Source organism: Nerophis ophidion, linkage group LG02 (genome assembly GCF_033978795.1).
Source record: "Nerophis ophidion isolate RoL-2023_Sa linkage group LG02, RoL_Noph_v1.0, whole genome shotgun sequence".
NCBI classification, from domain to species: Eukaryota; Metazoa; Chordata; class Actinopteri; order Syngnathiformes; family Syngnathidae; genus Nerophis; species Nerophis ophidion.
Window position 1 is genome coordinate 34,350,718 of NC_084612.1, and position 19,057 is coordinate 34,369,774.

Consider the following 19,057-nt stretch of genomic DNA (forward strand, 5'->3'; position numbering starts at 1 on the left):
ACATGCAAACTCCAGACAGAAAGACCCCGAGTCCTGGAATCGAACCCAGGACCTTTAAAGCGCTTTGAGTACCTTGAAGGTAGAAAAGCGCTATACAAGTACAACCCATTTATCATTTATCATTTATATTGTGAGGCACATGCACTAACCTCTGTTTCACCGTGCTGCCCTGCAACACAACAATGAGAATTTAAAAAAATATAAGCTATGTAAATAATTACCATAAGAAAATTATTACCCAAAACTTCCAAATGTTTTGCAATTTACCATTGGTTGTAAGAAACGACCATGCGAGCTGCGTAGTCATCTTTTTTTCTCTACCAATGAGTATCACTGCTCTCAACCTTTATTTTAATTGACAGGAATTATGATCATTTTAAAGTGTAACCATTTTTCAGAAACCATTTTTTAGGTGGCACAGTTGGAGTTGAAGTACCAGAAAAACAAGTTGCCCCTATATCGCAGCTATTATCACATATATCTCATTTACGACTTTCCAAAGTTTGGCACTAAACAGATATGATCAAAATAGTATACATCTCAGATTCCCAAGCCATTTTGAGAGTTAGAGCCGAAGCCATAGTCACGTGATCTGTGACGTAGCGTTTGGAACCACAGATCCCCTCTCCATCAACAACAATGACAACCAAGCAGACATTGTGAGAGCCAACAACAATTACTTTGGGTAAAATACTTCGATTACAATTTTTGAGCCGGAATACAAAGAGGATGAGTAATAGGTGTTAGAAGCCAAGTGTTAAACAGATACAGCTTTATTATGACAGTGACACTACAGCACCAGCAGCATTGCTTGGTGCGAAACAAACAAACTAATCATAATAAACACTTATTGTAATACTTCCACTTTTGCTGGGATGCCGACCGAGGGGACGCTAACATAATCCCGTTTGGATGAGGATTTAATCGCAATCCTCTCGAAGAGTTAAAAGAAGTTGCGCAACTACGTCTTTTTTGCCACTCCATAAGTGTTTCGAAATGTCTTCTGGCATCAAGTCTGCACACGCACAGGAACATGGAATAGTCCATGGTGTGAGAAGAGAAGGGGAGCTCTTGAAACAATGATGATTGATTGAGCATTTTGTTGTATTTTTAAGCTCACAAATATGAATAAATAAATATAAATTTAGATACAAATTTAGATATAATGCATCTTTATTAATAATTTTAGTGATGGTGAAATTACCCCTAACTTTAATATTTTACCAATACATACTGAATGTAAAGATTTAAGATACAGTATTGAGGTTCTATTTTTATTTATTTAAAAGTAAACTTCCCTAATAAGTGTACAGAGTGAGTTTATTTCTACATTCATTTGTATATACCTATTTCTGGATATATATTTTATTTTATTTTATTATTAAATTCTGCAATCTGGCGCATCTTTCAGCAGATTGCACCACAGCCCCTGGGCTTTACATATTATTAAAACTAATAGATGAATATTATATTTTTGTAGGCCTAAACACGATTTTGTTTGTGGCCCCTTTTCGGTCTTTAATATTAATTGTGTAACATGCAAGGGGCTGTGAGTATTCTAATACAATGCTTCCTCACTACATTGCGCGTTGATGTTTGTAGCTTGAAAAAGTGACTGTGTGGGGGTTATATCATGTCAAGAAGGCATTCTTAATGTTAAAAAAAAACATATGTAAATACCGTATTTCCTTGAATTGCCGCAGGGCATATAGTATGCGCCTGCCTTGAATTACTGCCGGGTCAACACTCGCTTCCAAAAATAATTAGCGCATGCTTAGTATTACCGCCTGGTCAAACTCGTGACGTCACGAGTGATACTTCCCCTGTCATCGTTTTCAAAATGGAGAAGGCTGATATCAATACCGGTAATTTGAAATCGCATAAAGGGAAGAAGATTAGGAGCTTTTCAGTAGGATTTAAGGTCCAAGCTTATATCACACTCAATTTTTTACTGCATACCTTTGGTAAGTGCCGGAGTGAGAAGAGGTTTTAAAATAATTAGCGCATGCTTACTTTTACCGCATGCCTTTGGTAAGCGCAGGAGGGAGAGGAGGTTTTAAATTAATTAGCGCCCCGGCGGCAATTCAAGGAAATACGGTAGTTTGTTTTATGCTCGAGCTCTGAAAATATCATCATTCTTACTTTGCATAAATTAATTTACCACAGCCAAACACCCGAAGCAATTAACAGTGAGAAACGAGGGTTTACTGTATTAATCTGGGAGACCAGAATTAGATTAGTTATAGGAATCTTAGTGTGTACCATAAAGACACAACCAACAAAAATGCAGTTTGAATATGTTTAGATTTATATATTATAGTATTATTTATATTTTACAAATTACGTAAAGACTGCGATGAGGTGGCGACTTGTCCAGGGTGTAGACCGCCTTCTGCCCGATTGTAGCTGAGATAGGCACCAGCGCCCCCCGCGACCCCAAAGGGAATAAGCGGTATAAAATGGATGGATGGACGTTACGTAAAGATTTGTATTGGCATAAATAATCACATATGGACAATAAACAAACTACTACTGTACATTAACAGCTACAATTCAGTTAAATCCAATATTTCAGATATCTTGTTTTTTCATATATTTACATTCCAGATAATGTCCAAATGAAAATTAAAAAGCAAAAAGATTGGTCCAAGAAAGAATAAAAGGATCTCTCTATACGGAGTTAAGCCAATTCCAAACTGCTTTTCCGCTTTGGCATTATTTGAAAGGAAATAAGACACAATAAATGTTCAAAAACTATGAAAAAAAAAATGTTCTTTATATTTGAGAAAATATTTGGCTACAATACAAACTTAAAACAGTGGGGTTGTTTTAGAAATATTGCCATAAATCTGTCAGAATGATTGCATTCAAAGTTAAATTCGAAATTATCCCTCTAGACTTATGAATGGACACGACCACGATGCTCCTAAACCGAACGTAAACTACTGTAAAGAACATGGCTGAATGAAGCCTTGCACCCAAGTGCGCCCTACTCAGTGGCCTAGTGGTCAGAGTGTCCGCCCTCAGATCGGTAGGTTGGGAGTCCAAATCCCGGTCGAGTCATACCAAAGACTATAAAAATGGGACCCATTACCTCCCTGCTTGGCACTCAGCATCAAGGGTTGGAATTGGGGGTTAAATCACCATAAATGATTCCTGGGCGCAGCACCACTGCTGCTCACTACTCTCCTCGCCTCCCAGGGGGTGATCAAGGGTGATGGGTCAAATGAAGAGAATAATTTCGCCACACCACGAGTGTGTGTGACAATCATTGGTACTTTATGACAGGGGCCGGCCCTGCCATGAACTATGCATTCGATGATCGATACGTTAGTAACTAGAATTTGCAAAATTGAAAATTAAAGCTGACCACACAAAACTAATTTGCACGCAGGTGTGTTATGTGCGGGTGTAGTTTACGTAATTACATGTTAAAAACCGAAGTCGGCGAGTGAAATGCTATCGCACCATTTTGGTATCTACGTACAGGTTGCAAACAGCCCCATAAAACAATTGGAGCTAACCATCGAGAATGAACACCAATTTTGATTTTCATACAAGCCAAAATTTGGTCTACCCATACCTCAATGAATGATCCCAATCTGTTTGTTGTTTTGGAAATGCGTTACTGTTTGGACGCATAGTGCCAGATCGGTTTAATTTCGTTTAAATCGGAATTAACATTTTACTTGACTTCCCAAAATAATGAGGATGAATTGCAATAACAGTACAATAAGAATTCTAAAAAATGTGGTCAAAGGAATTATTTTTGCAATTTTTCAGAAACTGTTGTTTTGGAACTATTTGTTCTCCACCTAAAGTGTGTCAGATGTAGACAGATAGTTAAATATTTATCCCTTTGACTGCATTTCATATTAGTCTGTTATTGTTGTTTCATTTTGTTTCCCCACCCTAATTTGCCACCGATACTGTTGTTTTTTTTTTTCCTGGTAAGTCGAGAAACCTCACATCATCTTCCAGAAAGGTAGACCTCATCTTGTAGCCTTAATTAGAAGGAAATTGTAAACAGGCGCCTGCCTTTCTTGTAAGGATTATCCATAGTTTATGACTGACTGTTTGAAGTTGTAACACATTCCGAATCAGCACTGTTGGAGTGGGGCTCTTATAGGACATTGTTGTCTTCAATTATTTTCAGTTATATTCCCGTCTGTAACAGGCGGGGGTTCATCTATTATTTAAAGATGCAATCGTTGCTGTTTATCTGGGATTCTTAAAACCGGGTTATCTTTTCCCGGACTTTTTTTTATTAAAAGGAACAAAGTGTAATAAAGTGCACTTTCAAACAGATGCTTGTCTCTCTAGCGCTGGAGCTCATCTGCCATTGTGGTGATTTAATACGAACGATGCCACGCTGCTGCCAGGAGACAAGATCTAACGAGCATCGTGGATGCTTTAGTGTGTACATAAATGGTCGCACGCAGACATGGCTGCGACAAACGCAAACCCGGTACACGTTTAGATGGAGACAAACAATTACACACACCTCCATCCGTATGCCTTCGCTAACGATGGCAAACACAAGCGACGGGATTCCTTTATTATCCATTGCAGAGCTAGTGAAGTTCTCCAGCAAGTGCCACAAACAAGTCTCCCTCATGCTCCCTTTTGAGAAATCGTTCCAAATTGTACGAAAAGTTAAGCACTATACTTAACCCTATAAAAGAAAACAAAGCCCTTGTTTTTTGCCAAATTTTCATAGCACTTGTGTTATGTTAGGTTATATAAGTCAACAAATTCCGGACAAAAATATGGCAACACATAACATTGCGTGGGTTTCTCCAGGTATCCCTGCATCCTCCCACATTTCAGAAATATGTATTTCGGCTAGTGGAAAACTCTAAATCGTATAAAGGTGTGAGTATGAAATTGTGAATTATTGTTTAAAAGTGTCCTATGATTGAGAGGTTACCAATCCAGGCTGTACCCTCTGCCTCTCACGCAAAATCGGCTAGGATAGGCTTCACCATACCCGTTACCCTGAACCCCAAAGGAAAAGTCTGAGAAATTAGAATAAATTAGTATGTACTCATAAACACATACATGTATATGATGGTTTTCAAAAATAACGAGTTAACTAATGTTATTAATTACCAAAAACATTGCAATATTATTACTACTTTATGTCTATGAAGGTTCTCATTGATCCAGGTCATTGTCATCTCAGGGCATTCAATCGATCGCAACTGGACTGCTTCATTTGTCTTGGAAGACGTATCGCCACTCATCCGCGTAGCTTTCATCAGTTCGTCCTAATTGACTTAGATTGGTCAGATCTATTCTAACGGCTGTTGCCAAAACCCCCAATATACATACTCCAAAAACCAGGAGCGTGTGCCTGGCCAAGGATGATTTCGCCCTGTCGTAGTGAGAAAAAACAACTGTTTTGATGAAAACGAGCAATCCTAAATGTCAAAGCCAACGACAGTCATTGAAGTGTAAATTCCCCTCGTTAGCATTGAAATGGTAGAGTATTTAGCCTGTGACACCACCTGTCTCCCACATACAACACTGTCCTTTCAACCATTCCTAAAAGACTCTGCAATTTAGGCTCCAACAAATAACAGGAGTTATTTTTGTACAGCTGAATAGAATGCTTACGTGGGGGATTCAGACTATTTTGGACTGTCCATCCATCCATCCATCATCTACCGCTTATCCGACGTCGGGTCGCGGGGGCAGCAGCCTAATCAGGGAAGCCCAGAATTCCCTCTCTCCAGCCACTTCGTCTAGCTCTTCCCGGGGGATCCCAAGCGTTCCCAGGCCAGCTGGGAGACATAGTCTTCCCAACGTGTCCTGGGTCTTCCCCGTGGCCTCCTACCAGCTGGACGTGCCCTAAACACCTCCCTAGGGAGGTGTTCGGGTGGCATCCTGACCAGATGCCCGAACCACCTCATCTGGCTCCTCTCGATGTGGAGGAGCAGCAGCTTTACGTTGAGCTCCTCCCGGATGGCAGAGCTTCTCACCCTATCTCTAAGAGAGAGCCCCGCCACCTGGCGGAGGAAACTCATTTCGGCCGCTTGTACCCGGGATCTTATCCTTTCGGTCATGACCCAGAGCTCATGACCATAGGTGAGGATGGGAACGTAGATCGACCGGTAAATTGAGAGTTTTGCCTTCCATCTCAGCTCCTTCTTCACCACAACGGATCGATACAACGTCCGCATTACTGAAGACGCCGCACCGATCTGCCTGTCGATCTCACGATCCACTCTTCCCCCACTCGTGAACATGACTCCTAGGTACTTGAACTCCTCCTCTTGGGGCAGGGTCTCCTCCCCAACCCGGAGATGGCACTCCACCCTTTTCCGGGCGAGAACCATGGACTCGGACTTGGAGGTGCTGATTCTCATTCCGGTCACTTCACACTCGGCTGCGAACCGATCCAGTGAGAGCTGAAGATCCCGGCCAGATGAAGCCATCAGGACTACATCATCTGCAAAAAGCAGAGACCTAATCCCGTGGCCACCAAACCGGATCCCCTCAACGCCTTGGCTGCGCCTAGAAATTCTGTCCATAAAAGTTATGAACAGAATCGGTGACAAAGGACAGCCTTGGCGGAGTCCAACCCTCACTGGAAACGTGTCCGACTTACTGCCGGCAATGCGGACCAAGCTCTGACACTGATCATACAGGGAGCGGACTACCCCAAACTCTCTGAGCACTCCCCACAGCACTTCCCGAGGGACACGGTCGAATGCCTTCTCCAAGTCCACAAAGCACATGTAGACTGGTTGGGCAAACTCCCATGCACCCTCAAGAACCCTGCCGAGAGTATAGAGCTGGTCCACAGTTCCACGACCAGGACGAAAACCACACTGTTCCTCCTGAATCCGAGGTTCGACTATCCGGCGAAGCCTCCTCTCCAGTACACCTGAATAAACCTTACCGGGAAGGCTGAGGAGTGTGATCCCACGATAGTTGGAACACACCCTCCGGTCCCCCTTCTTAAAGAGAGGGACCACCACCCCGGTCTGCTAATCCAGAGGTACCGCCCCCGATGTCCACGCGATGCTGCAGAGTCTTGTCAACCAAGACAGCCCCACAGCATCCAGAGCCTTAAGGAACTCCGGGCGGATCTCATCCAACCCCGGGGCCTTGCCGCCGAGGAGCTTTTTAACTACCTCAGCGACCTCAGCCCCAGAAATAGGAGAGTCCACCACAGATTCCCCAGGCACCGCTTCCTCAAAGGAAGACGTGTTGGTGGGATTGAGGAGGTCTTCGAAGTATCCCCTCCACCTTTCCACAACATCCGCAGTCGAAGTCAGCAGAACACCATCCGCACCATACACGGTGTTGATAGTTAACTGCTTCCCCTTCCTGAGGCGGCGTATGGTGGTCCAGAATCGCTTCAAAGCCGTCCGGAAGTCGTTTTCCATGGCTTCCCCGAACTCTTCCCATGTCCGAGTTTTTGCCTCCGCGACCGCTAAAGCTGCACACCGCTTGGCCCGTCGGTACCCGTCCACTGCCTCCGGAGTCCTATGAGCCAAAAGAACCCGATAGGACTCCTTCTTCACCTTGACGGCATTCCTCACTGCTGGTGTCCACCAACGGGTTCTGGGATTACCGCCACGACAGGCACCAACAACCTTGCGGCCACAGCTCCAATCAGCCGCCTCGGCAATAGAGGTTCCGAACATGGTCCACTCGGACTCAATGTCCCGCACCTCCCTCGTGACATGTTCAAAGTTCTCCCGGAGGTGTGAATTGAAACTCTCTCTGACAGGAGACTCTGCCAGACGTTCCCAGCAGACCCTCACAATGCGTTTGGGCCTGCCAGGTCTGTCCGGCATCCTCCCCCACCATCGCAGCCAACTCACCACCAGGTGGTGATCGGTAGAAAGCTCCGCCCCTCTCTTCACCCGAGTGTCCAGAACATGAGGCCGCAAATCCGATGACACAACTACAAAGTCGATCATGGAACTGCGGCCTAGGGTGTCCTGGTGCCATTTTGGACTGGTAGTAGTCAATCCACGAGATCATTCTGCTACACAATACCTCAATGCTTTTGAGGGGAATTTACACCTCAACGACTGTCTTTGACTTTGACAGTTAGGATGCTCGTTTGCATCAAAACAGTTGTTTTTTTCTCACTACGATAGGGCAAAACCATCCTTTCCCAGGCACACCCTTCTAGTTTTTGGAGTATAAATATTTGGGATTTTGGCACCAGCCGTTAGACTAAATCTGACCAATCTAAGTCTATGTGCACAAACTGATAAAGTTTACTAGGATGAGCTGCAAATAGCCTTCCAAGACAAACCAAGCAGTCCAGTAGCGATCAATTACTACTTTGCTTTTTTATTTGATAGCATACATGGTCCACCACGTTAACCACTGATGGTTACCAGAAAGGTGTGGGTTATTATACGATCACTGATCAGGTCAATGCTTAAGTTAATGCTAAAAAAAAATGAGGAGACACTGACTGACATGCTTCTTGGCAAATTTTGCTTCAAAATACACCCTGACTGGACCTTACAGTGGATACCACTGTGAGCAAGTTTTGAACAAATAAATGACATACATTGAGATAAAATATTTCAGAATATTCCTTAATGACATTCTGACAATACATTTGTCTTCATGTCCAAATATTGGGGTCTTTTTAAATTCATATATATAATGCAAGCGAGCAATAATCTGTGATTAGTCATGAATAATCTAAATTTGAATGTGCGATTAATCTAAACACGTTTTGGGGTGTCAAAAAATCGATTTTTGAATGAACCCTTTGTACGATTCAGAAATTATTTAAAAAAAAAAATGTTGTTGTTTTTTTAATCTGTCCTGTCCAGCCATTCAGGCCAATCATATTGTTGATGAAGATACCCATATCTGCTGTACATATTTACTTTAGAAAAGAGAAGTGTGAAATACTAAATTGTTGCCGTAGACTTTATTAAATATTTGGGTATGATTCAAGTAATATACACACACAGAGCTGTTTATTTTCTGAAGCAACGTAGTTAATAATACAACTGGCAACTAATTTTATTAAAAAAGTATTGTTTTTCAACCGAAAATCGTTTTGAATCAAGAATCGATTCTGAATTGAATCGTTACCTCCAAGAATTGAATTGTGCGGCACCCAGAGATTCACAGCCCAAATATATATATATATACATATATATATATATATATATATATATATATATATGCTATTTTCTACCGCTTGTCCCTTTTGGGGTTGCGGGGGGCGCTGGAGCCTATCTCAGCTGCATTCGTGCAGAAGGCGGAGTTCATCCTGGATAAGCCACCGCATCACATGGCCAACACAGATAGACAGACAACATTCACACTCACATTCACACACTAGGGCCAATTTAGTGTTGCCAATCAACCTATCCCCAGGTGCATGTCTTTGGCGGTGGGAGGAAGCCGGAGTACCTGGAGGGAACCCATGCAGTCACGGGGAGAACATGCAAACTCCACGCAGAAAGATCCCAAGCCCGTGATTGAAGTATATACACAAATATATAAATGTGTGTGGTATTTACTTTTTTTTTTCAGTACGGAGACACCTTCTTCTTACCACTCTTTTTGCAGCTAAGTACAACAAAGCTCAAAATCCTTGTGTTTCCATGATTTGCTCCCAAGAAAATTTACGTAATTGTAATTTAGAATGATCCTAGGTTAATCTTTATATGTTGATATCAAGAAATGTGTATTATCTATAAGTTGCCTAACTGAAGTAACATTAGCCAGCCGGACAAATGTGTCAGACTAATAATAATTAGTGTTGTCTTTCATCATGCAATGAGATAATGTGTGACAGAAATACACACCAAAAGTGGATAAACCATGTTTTTTTTTCTCATTGCACTTACATGTCTTGTTATTGAAGTCCTTAAGACATGTACAATTAACATTACCATATTACTCCACCCTCAACTGAAGGAGACAAAGTGCAATCAATACCTGATATAAGCAGCACACCCAGGTCAGGAGACCCTCCTGGATAGCCTCCCCATTTAGCACATCCAGTAAAATTCCTTTATAGATTCTGGAGGGTGACCCTTTGACAACCTGGGCGAGATAAAGTCAGTCTGGTCACAGGGACCTAAAGCCAATAGGCTAGTGTCCAGTCAGTCTGGCTGTCTTTATAATGAAGTGGTCACTATTGCTTTTCTGTCACTCAGCAATTACTAGGAGAGATATGGAGCTCTAGATAGGAGTTGAATGCACAACCAGGTAGTGGTCACAAAATTACATTCACAAGTGAAAGGACCAGTAAAGTGACATGTAAACTACCCTAATATGAAGCGGTAATGACTGAAACCAAGATCGATTGGAAGGATGTTAGTATGCATACAAACAGAACATCTATTCCTGCACAATATGTCAACATTGTCCTAAAAAAGCAATAAAGGCTTCAGTTTGTAGTCCCTTCCCGATCTTGATTGAACAATGGCTGCACTTGCTTTCATGTTATCCAACTGTGTTTGTCCGTTTACTATACGGAGACAAAGTATTACGGAAAAAGGAGCATTTAACAACAAAAGACGTTTTGCTAAGCTCTAGCTTCTCGACACGATATGGCATGCAACTACTGTTTGGGAAAAAACAAAAACAATGACAACAGCATTTACAAAAATAAGTACTCTTAAACGTGAGTAAGACTATCAGAGTAGTATTCATTTAAGAATACGATTTCATCTTATTCAGATGAATGAAAGAAAGCAAAAACTATAGCTGATACAGTAGAGCTGACCCTGGTTTATTGCGGTTAATGGGACCTCACAAGACCAATAACAAACCAAATATTGTCAGAGGTAGAGCATTAAAAAATGTTTACAACCTTCTAAATATGTTTTTTCAACAAAATTATAGTCTGTTAAATAATACTCAAAGAGTCACCTTTACACTTGTTTCACCCAATAGCTTTAAGTGTATTCTACTGTCATTTAGAATACTCACTGGTAGCCCAGGGGATCCACCAAGCATCACTGTTTTGCCCATCACATAGCGACCAAAACATGTCCACGACATAAAAATGCTTTGCCACACCTTGGTTAATATCCTCTATGTTAGAACTGGGCTTTCATATCCTGAAACCACAGGCGTAAGTTGTTATGCAAAAACGGGCTCAACTTCACAGTCGCAGCTACGATCCTTAGCTGTGATTGATTGATTGATACTTTTATTAGTAGATTGCACAGTACAGTACATATTCCGTACAATTGACCACTAAATGGTAACACCCGAATACGTTTTTCAACTTGTTTAAGTCGGGGTCCATGTTAATCAATTCATGCTAATGATGTTATCATTGTGTTGTTTTGTGGTCATTCCACTTTGCTCAAGTCAAAGCTCTCTTACTGATGTCAAAGCTGAAGTGAAAAGAGTGACACTCTGTACTTTGGCGAGACAGCGGTTGTTAGCTGATAGCTGTTAGCAGTCTCAGTTAGCCTAGAGTGCTGCGCAGGATGTCCAATGCTATTTTAAGTTGTTGTTGTTCGCATCGCTCTTGTCAAAGTATCATCAGTGTGGAGATGTGTTATTGACGAGGAAGGGGTTGAGGACGAAGTCCATCTAAAAGTTGTTTTAACCATGGCAGACTTCGCAATAGATAACGAAGATGGCTATTTTTAGACAAATGAGGATTCACAACCTTATATTTTTAAACAGAATATACAAAGAATGAACTACTGGTTAAATAAGCTTAGCGAGCATGAAGCGTGGGTGAAACAGCTTGGTTATTGAACAGCCTACAGAACATAAATAAAGAAATAAATGATGGCATTTTTTTGGATGCATTTTTAGAGTGATTTAGAGGCCGAATGGATTGCTCCCATTAGCTGCATTACTAGCCACCGAAAACAAGACAAATATGTTTTTATTTTTTAAAGTTGCGGTGTAATGAAGTCATGATATTTGAAGTATGATATAGGGATGGACGACTGTATACCAATGCCCTCTTACCCCAGATTTCCTCTGGATACGAAATGGCCGTGGAACGGCAACTACATGGTGCACATTCTTTCCGTTTTTATTCAACTCAATGCATCAGTTTCCACCGCCTGCATAACGTCACCAACATTCCATTTACGTTCTGCATTCCAGCACTAAATATATGCGTAGCTTCCATATTTGCCAGACCCCACAAGAAATCTGTTCAATTTAGCTAACTGTCAGTATTATGTTAGAATAGATAGAATAGAATAGAATAAAATGTACTTTATTGATCCCTGGTCCAGTCCATAGATCCACTATGGACTGGACTCTCATTATTATGTTAGAGCCACTATGGACTGGACTTTCACAATATTATGTCAGACCTACTCGACATCCATTGCATCCGATGTCCCCATTTGCGGTCCTCTTCAAGGTTTTGTCATAGTCATTGTTATCGACTTCCCACTGGGTTGTGAGTTTTTCCTTGCCCTTATGTGGGCGCTGAACTGCGGATGTCGTTGTGGTTTGTGCAGCCCTTTGATACACTTGTGATTTAGGGCTATATAAATAAACATTGATTGATTGATTGATTGATTGATTGATTGATTGATTAAAGTCAATTCAAGCTTTATTTATAGAGCACATTAAAACAACTGATGTTGACCGAAGTTCTGCACAGGGCACACAAGATAATAAAAACAATAAAATAGTGAATAACAGAATTAACAGTAATAAAATAACAAGATAAGAAAATAAAAATTGTTGAGGTAAAACACTATAAAACCAAGGTGTTATTTGCGAAATGCTTGTGAAAATAAATTAGTTTTTAGCAGGGTTTTAAAATACTTTAATGTTTGAGCAGCCCAAATGTGCAGGGGTAGATGGTTCCACGATTTTACGGGGAGCTGCAGAAAAGGTTCTGTCCCTTCTAGTGTTGTGGGAAAGACAGGAGCAGTTTGTTTGCAGACCTTAATGCTCAGTCTGGGCAGTGAGGCTGCAGGAGCTCAGACAACTAAGATGAGGCAGGTCTAAAATCTGCTTGTGTTGGACAGCAAGTCATGCACAAACACAAAATAAATCATCCGATTTACTTTCAAATTATAATACCGAGTTTTAAAGGTGGATCATATTTTACACTTTGAAGCATCCTAATGGGCGGCGACAGACATGAAGTCAACTTATCAAAGGTTTTCATAATTGACACAACTGGATGTGGCCATGCTGATTCTGGATGTCCAAAATGAAAGAAAAATATACAGGCATATCTCAGGCAGCTATATGGGGGTGTGGGGGACTTTGTCAAACACCAGCTGATATAGGGATGGGGAAAGCAGGTGAGTGGCTGTTGTGACAGCTCACCTGCAGGATTGATGTTAGTGTTATTGTTGCTTCCTACAAAAAAAATTGTTTATGAAGGCAAAACTGTCAGCACCTGTTATTAATGGCAGTTTATTTGCTTCTGCTCCTTCGAATAGACAGAATAAACTGTCTGTTGTTCACTCTATTACAAGTTCCCTTATTAGATATTTTTACACGGATTTGTGAAATTTCGTAAGAGTCCGCGCTATTTAGCGCGGTATTGCTCTGTTGGTAGAGTGGATGTGCCAGCAACTTGAGGGTTCCAGGTTCGATTCCCGTTTCTGCCATCCTCGTCACTGCCGTTGTGTCCTTGGGCAAGAAACTTTACCCGCCTGCTCCCAGTGCCACCCACACTGGTTTAAATGTAATTTAGATATTGGGTTTCACTATGTAAAAGCGCTTTGAGTCACTAGAGAAAAGCGCTATATAAATACAATTAATTTCATAAATGATAAATGGGTTGTACTTGTATAGCGCGTTTCTACCTTCAAGGTACTCAAAGCGCTTTGACACTACTTCCACAATTACGCATTCACACACTGACCGTCACTGACTGTCAGGACACAACGGACGTGACGTGGTTGGTACCAGGTGGGGTTTGAACCAGGGACCCTCGGGTTGTGCACGGCCACTCTCCCACTGCGCCACGCCGTCCACTTCAGTTCACTATTTCGCTGCACGACGGAGCCGCAACCTAAGGGCGGTGGGGCTTGCCGGACTATGGATAGCGGTGATTTTTTGAGGGGGTTTCTTTCAGCAGCCGTTTCGCATCTAGTGCAAATCCGGGGTTACACTGTCACTGAGCATTATTTGCTCTGTTTTGACACTGGCGCTCTTTAGGTGTACCTAATGTTTTGTCTGCTAAGTATATGCTGATTGTTGACAGCGAGGTGTCCAAATGAACAGATACAATGGAGGCAGGGGTCATGCTACCTGCACAAATTGAAGGTCCGCTCATGGTCCATTGACATAGGGTCATAGTCACGTAAATCCCCACAGCCACCCAGCTGCTGCCATCAGTGACTCTCCGCATTCTTGTGCGCGCTAACTATTTAGTCGTCAATGATTTGGTTAAGTGGAATTGACTTTTATCTGTGGTGTGCTGCGGGGCTGCCACTGGCAATTCAGCATCCCCCATTTTCTCAGCGCTCCTGTTTTAGCTTAGTGTCACAGGCAGCACAGTGCGGCCATTGGCAGCTGAGCGAGGCCTGATCAATAGGCTGGGTCAGGGATGGCCCGCGGCGCTGCTGTGGGTGGGCTATTGATCCGACAAACACACTCCCACAGGTCGCATTGGCAAACCTTGAAGCGTTGGCCCTTGCCTGAGCCACGGAGAAAAGGAGGAGACGACAAATTATCGCTGATACTTTGTCTGTCAGCCACAACTGCTGACAAAACAGTCATAAAATTAATTTTGCTATTGATTAACTACTAATGTACTGTGCTGTCTGTATTTATGGTGGCTGGTAATCGTTGTTGGAATTGATATTTCAAAGCAAAAGCATTAAGAAACGCTGAGCACACATTGCAATCAGAGCCGAGAACTTACTTTAGGATGTAAGCTCAATATTAGTCTAGTCTGTCTTTGTCACTCTTCTCAACCTGTGGCCAACAAGCACAGTTATTTTTGACTCGATTTTAAACGGTGTTCCCCAAGCGCCTTATCAGCGCTGCAATAGGAGCTCTTGGGAACAATTAAACGTGGGGTTTTAACTTGAGTCAAAACCACAGAGGTAAAAATAATCGTGCAGTGTTTCCAAATGGAAGTGTCTTCAAAAGAGCTACTCAATTATCACAAAGTGTGTTTCCCTTTCCCATCTATATTCCGTCACTAAATCTCTATTGGAACACATGACAAGCATATTTACCCTGCTTTACAAACCAGGCCCAATGTGGAATTCAAAGGCTTTTTTTTTTAAACACTTTTTCCCTCTTCTGGAATTGACAGCAGAATAAATACGTATTGTCTATAAGACTTTGTTGTCATGTGAGAGCGATCTGGTGCAGAGCAGCCCATTATGCATGCTATTACAGGAATATGTCTTGCTCCGCTTACGAGAAAATTAAGTTTCACCGGAAATATTTGTCATTCCTCCTTTTTAAAGTCTACAGCGGCATGAGAATTGGAATTGAAAGTAATCACAAGCGGCTGTCTGCTTGTATTTGCTTACAAATAAATATACATAAACTGAACTGCTGATTAGCTTTGCTGTTTGTACTCAAATTGGACTTGAATTTAGTTGTATTCAATTGTTTAAAAAGCATGTTCTATATTTTGTTTCTCATCGCAGGTGATGCTTTCATCCTGATTTGTCCTTCTTGGACCTGGGAGTCCCTGAATCCCAGTATGGCTTTGGAACACCCTGGAAATACCTGGACTTCTAGGAGTGTATAACCAAAAGATCTTGAGGTGCCCAGGCGCCGCATTGATAGCTTTACATTTGCCTGTACAATTTTGACACCAAACAAAAGAAGAAATAGAGGAGAGGACTTTAGCAATAGCTGCCACAATTGTTTCGACAAGCCTACTGTGACCAGGAGGACTCGACCTTTGGGCCGGCGGGCTTCAAACCGACACTTGAAAAGAGAACGCCGCCAGGGAGGCATCCGTGTGGTAGCAAGACAGACCAAAAAACCCTATCAGGTAAGGCCTGACCATCTCTTTTCCCCCTGCTGTCCAAACTCTGAGCCCTTTACCATCTGCTGGGCTTTGAAGCTATTTATCTCGAGCATCGGTCTTCCTCTTTGTTAGCTCCCCTTCTGTGTTCACGTACACAATACTGGCTGATAAATGTCTCACTTTCATGCTCTGCTTACCTGTTTGTTCTCTTTGGACAGTATGAAAGTTAGCAATCCAATGCACAAGAAACTGCGCTCGACTACATGCGCTTAACGTGTGTCACTGTTGCGACATTTTATACAATGCACAACTTTTGGTATACTTGTACAATTCAATAAGACCAAGCTCTGCCTTTTCAAACAAAGTGATTCTACGTTTTGATTGACACTGCCTTTATCTTTGGGGAGTAGACCAGTATCCTAGTCAAAAGCGGCCACAAACAGTATGTTGTTTTTTTTAAGGGGACCTACGATGACTATTGTCTGTTTTGACTCATGAATGTTGTTACAATGTTGGATACTCATGATAAGCAATGCTGAAGTATGAAATCATAAGTTATGTATTTTGACGTAAACTTGCAAGTAGTTTTTGATGCCTCTGTTTACGGGGTTTTGCAATCTGGCTATGCTGTGACGTCACCAAGAGTTGGATGTATTTAGACATTACAGTAAGTCAAGTTCTCGAGGAAACAAAAACCTAGGATAAAGTATAATTTTCATCTAATACCACCAACATGCGACATGCAGTGACATTTAATGCAGAGTCCGAATCTATCGGTAAGTGTGCCAGTGTGCCTAATGTTGTGAATCTACAGTTTATAGTGCTTTTTAGGGCTGCACAATTTGAAGAAAAACCCCAAATTAAATTTTCTCTCCATAATTGCAATCGCAATTAAATGTGCGATTTTTATATTTTATACATAAAAATGCATAAAACTGCAAAAATAACAAGCAATACCTTTAGACTGTCAATCCACATATTCTTGTCTCAAGGTGCCAAACATTTGAACAATATGCAGTAATTTACTTCAAAAAATATTTGGCTGTGTGCAAACTCAGAACTTTTTTCTACATCATGCTCTTAGACAGAATATCTAACGGATAAAAACTGTACAGTAATTATAATACAAACCCCTTTTCCATATGAGTTGGGAAATTGTGTTGGGTGTAAATATAAACGGAATACAATGATTTGCAAATCCTTTTCAACCCATATTCTGTTGAATGCACTACAAAGACAAGATATTTGATGTTCAAACTCATAAACTTATTTTTTTTTTTTGCAAATAATAAATAACTTAAGAATTTCATGGCTGCAACAGGTGCCAAAGTAGTTGGGAAAGGGCATGTTCACCACTGTGTTACATCACATTTTCTTTTAACAACACACAATAAACGTTTGGTAACTGAAGACACTACTTGTTGACGCTTTGAAAGTGGAATTATTTCCCATTCTTGTTTTTGTAGAGCTTTAGTCGTTCGACAGTCCGGGGTCTCCGCTGTCGTATTTTACGCTTCATAATGCGCCACACATTTTCAATGAGAGACATGTCTGGACTGCAGGCGGGCCAGGAAAGTACCCGCACTCTTTTACTACGAAACCACGCTGTTGTAACACGTGGCTTGGCATTGTTTTGCTGAAATAAGCAGGGGCGTCCATGATAATGTTGCTTGGATGCCAATATACAGTATGTTGCTCCAAAACCTGTATGGACCATTGAGCATTAATGGTGCCTTCACAGATGTGTAAGTTACCCATGCCTTGGGCACTAATACACCCTCATACCATCACAGATAATGGCTTTTGAACTTTGCGCCTAAAACAATCTGGATGGTTATTTTCCTCTTTGTTCCAGAGGACACCACATCCACAGTTTCCAAATATAATTTGAAATGTGGACTCATCATACCACAGAACACTTTTCTTCTTTGCATCAGTCCATCTTAGATGAGCTTGGGCCCAGCGAAGCCGGCGGCGTTCCTGGGTGTTGTTGATGAATAGCTTTCACTTTGCATAGTAGAGTTTTAACTTGCACTTACAGATGTAGCAACCAACTGTAGTTACTGACAGTGTTTTATGATATCCTTTACGCACTGATGTCGGTTTTTGATGCAGTACCACCTGAGGGTTCAAAGGTCCGTAATATCATCGGTTACGTGCAGTGATTTCTCCAGATTCTCTGAACCTTCTGATGATTTTACGGACTGTAGATGGTAAAATCCCTAAATTCCTTGCAATAGCTCGCTGAGAAATGTTGTTCTAAAACTGTTCGACAATTTGCTTACAAATTGGTGACCCTCACCCCATCCTTGTTTGTGAATTACTTAGCATTTCTTGGAAGCTGCTTTTATACCCAATCATGGCACCCACCTGTTCCCAATTAGCCGGCACACCTATGGGATGTTCCAAATAAGTGTTTGATGAGCATTCCTCAGCTTTATCAGTATTTTTTGCCACCTATCCCAACTTCTTTGTCACGTGTTGCTGGCATCAAATACTGAAGTTAATGATTATTTGCACAAAAAAATGTATATCAGTCTGAACATGATATATGTTGTCTTTGTAGCATATTCAATTGAATATGGGTTGAAAATTATTTACAAATCATTGTATTCTGTTTATATTTACATCTAATACAATTTACCAACTCATATGGAAACGGGGCTGGTATAATGTCAAAAATAATATACAATAAAAATGCAAGTAAATATCAATCCATCCATTTCCTACCGCTTATTCCCTTTCGGGCCGCGGGGGGGCGCTGGTTGCCTATCACAGCTATAATCGGGCGGAAGGCAGTGTACACCCTGGACAAGTCGCCACCTCATCGCAGTGCATGTCCTACTCGTGACTGCGTGGGTTCCCTCCGGGTACTCTGGCTTCCTCCCACTTCTAAAGACATGCACCTGGGGATAGGTTGATTGGCAACACTAAATTGGCCCTAGTGTGTGAATGTGAGTGTGAATTTTGTCTGAATGCAAGTAACTAGTTAAAAGTAAATAAACTTCTATTTCTCATTACTGTAGAAATGTGCACCATTGGAATGTAATTGGAAGGTAAATAACCTTCAGTTATTCTAAAAATAGATAAATAAATAGTAAGATGGACTCATTTCTGGAAGCAAAAGTTTAACTGAAATTAATATTGAACATCTTAAAGTGG

At 41.5% G+C, this 19,057-nt stretch overlaps 1 long non-coding RNA gene across 1 annotated transcript in view; it reads left to right on the forward strand.

The window, feature by feature from the left end:
* The window catches only part of LOC133569976 (uncharacterized), a 235,976-nt gene extending 220,099 nt beyond the window's left edge, over positions 1-15,877 (forward strand). The window contains exon 4 of the long non-coding RNA XR_009810004.1: positions 15,567-15,877. This is a non-coding gene — a long non-coding RNA (uncharacterized LOC133569976). The remainder of the gene's footprint in view (positions 1-15,566) is intronic.
* The last annotated feature ends 3,180 nt before the right edge of the window (positions 15,878-19,057 follow it).